Genomic DNA, 2,830 nt, shown 5'->3' on the forward strand with positions numbered 1-2,830 from the left:
GCAGTGGTGGTCAGTGATGAGGCAGGAGTGGTCAGTGATGAGGCAGCAGTGGTCAGTGATGAGGCAGTGGTGGTCAGTGACGAAGCAGTGGTGGTCAGTGATGAGGCAGGAGTGGTCAGTGATGAGGCAGTGGTGGTCAGTGACGAGGCAGTGGTGGTCAGTGATGAGGCAGGAGTGGTCAGTGATGAGGCAGCAGTGGTCAGTGATGAGGCAGTGGTGGTCAGTGACGAAGCAGTGGTGGTCAGTGATGAGGCAGGATTGGTCAGTGGCGAGGCCTGGTGAGTGTGATAGAGGTCAGCAGCGGTGAGGGTGACTGGCGAAAACTGGCAGGTGTTAGCCCAGCTTGGGAAAGCATGCCCAGTGCAGGGGAAGAGCATGCCCTCTTGGGGAAAGCCCAGCGCGGAGCATCTGCAGATCCATGGCTTAAGAGAGGACTGTAATGTTGGACTTTATAACTTTATTTCTTTATTTTATAATTCTATACTAAGAAGACTGGAGTGCTGAAAGTTTTAGCTTATTTCTTTATTCTTCTACTTCTGTAATGACAATTTTGTACCTCAATACTTTGTACCTAAGATGATACCGTGTGTGGTTACATTGTACACTCTTCACTGTACTCCTGTACTTGAGTACACGTGACAATAAAGCCTAAATCTAATTATGTATAACATGGAAACATTTCCACTGGATGAGGTTAGAGAAAAGCTTAGAACATAAAGATATGCAGTGGATGTGATCTATGTGAACTTTAGTAAAGCGCTCAACAAGGTTCCTCATGGGGGACTCATTAGCAAAGTCCCCCATGAGGAACTAGCCATTTGGATAGAGAACTAGTTCCAAGGTAGAAGACCGAAGGTGGTGGTGGACGGTTGTTTTTCAGACTGGAGGCCACTAGGATCAGTGCTGGGTCCAGTTCTTTTCATCATCTATATAAATGATTTGGTACAGTTAGTAAGTTTGCAGATGGCGCCAAAATTACAGGTGCAGTGGACAGTGAAGAAGGTTACCTCAAGAGTACAACGGGATCTTGATCAGATGGACCAATGGGCTGAGGAGTGGCAGATGGAGTTTCAATTAGATAAATGCGAGGTGCTGCATTTTGGAAAAGCAAATCAGAACAACACTTGTGCACTTAATGGTAAGATCCTGGAAGTGCTGCTGAACAAAGATACCTTGGAGTGCAGGTTCATAGCTCCTTGAAAGTGGAGTCGCAGGTAGATAGGATAGTGAAGAAGGTGTTTGGTATGCTTTCCTTTATTGGCCAGAGTATTGAGTACAGGAGTTGGGAGGTCATGTTGCGGCTGTGCAGGACGTTGGTTAGGCCATGTTTGAAATATTGTGTGCAACTCTGGTCTCTGTCCTATTGGAAGGATGTTGTGAAACTTGAAAGTGTTCAGAAAAGATTTACAAGGATGTTGCCAGGGTTGGAGAATTTGAGCTACAGGGAGAGGCTGAACAGGCTGTGGCTGTTTTCCCTGGAGTGTCAGAGGCTGAGGGGTGACCTTACAGAGGTTTATAAAATCATTCGAGGCATGGATAGAATAAATAGACAAAGTCTTTTCCTGGGATCAGGGAGTTCAGAACTAGAGGGCATAGGTTTAGGGTGAGAGGGGGAAGATTTAAAAGGGAACTAAGGGGCAACTTTTTCATGTAGAGAGTGGTACGTGTATGGAATGAGCTGCCAGAGGATGTGGTGGAGGCAGGTACAATTGCAACATTTAAAAAGCTTCTGAATGGGTATATGAATAAGAAGGGTATAGAGGGATCTGGGCCAAGTGCTGGCAGGTGGGACTAGATTAGGTTAGGATAACTGATCAGCGAGGATGGTTTGCACTGAAAAGTCTGTTTCTGTGCTGTACATGTCTACTACTCTACGATTCTAATATGAAACTAATCTCAATAAGATGCATCAAACATTGTGTTAAAGCAACAGATACTGGACTACAAACTGGAACACATGATGCTAAGACTGGTGAAGTTAGTTTTGATACTAAGTTCTATTTCTTACAATTTTTCTTAAAGTTTCCAGTGGATCTGAACCAGATAACTTTTCTGGGTAATGATTCAATACACAAAGAAATCTTTAGTTACATTGTTTTTCTTATCTCCTGTCTTGCACCATGCTTGACAATCTTGCATCTGTGAAGATTTGTATTTGGATATGTACAACTCCAACAAAACTCAAGAAACTTGACACCACCCAGGACAAAGCAACCCACTTGATTGGCACCGCACCCAGAAACATTCAGTCAGTTGACCACCAGTGCTCAATACCAGCAGTGTGCTCCACCTACAAGATGCATCGCAGAAATTCACCAAAGATCCTTCGGCAGTAGCTTCCAAACTCGCAACCATCTAGAAAGACAAAGACAGCAGATGACCAGCTACAATATTCCCTCCAAGATACTGTAAATATGTTCCTTACTTTAAATACAGAAGGCTGGCTGTGACTCTGGATGGATTCAGCACTCAAAACCCTGTGGTGACTCTGTAACCCAAGCAGGGGGCGTGGCCACGTGACGACCCCGTCTCGCACCAGGAAGAGGGCGGGCGATCACGTGACGTCCCGTTTCGCGCCCCGGAAGTGGGTCGAGGAGGTCACGTGATGCTCCGTTTCGCGGGCAAAAGAAGGTCACATAGAGTCGGAGAGCTAGGAATGCGAGGAGGCGGGGAATAGAGTCAGACTAACACCCAATCAGAAGATAATTCTACCTCAGTGTTTATATGACGTTTTTTATTGTATAAAAGACTGGGGCAGGGACAAAACGAGGTCTTTCTTTTTGAACTGGCACACTTTTGTAGTTTGTCAGGGACAAAGAGGTTTAGACCC

This window comes from Chiloscyllium plagiosum, chromosome 27 (assembly GCF_004010195.1).
Source record: "Chiloscyllium plagiosum isolate BGI_BamShark_2017 chromosome 27, ASM401019v2, whole genome shotgun sequence".
NCBI classification, from domain to species: Eukaryota; Metazoa; Chordata; class Chondrichthyes; order Orectolobiformes; family Hemiscylliidae; genus Chiloscyllium; species Chiloscyllium plagiosum.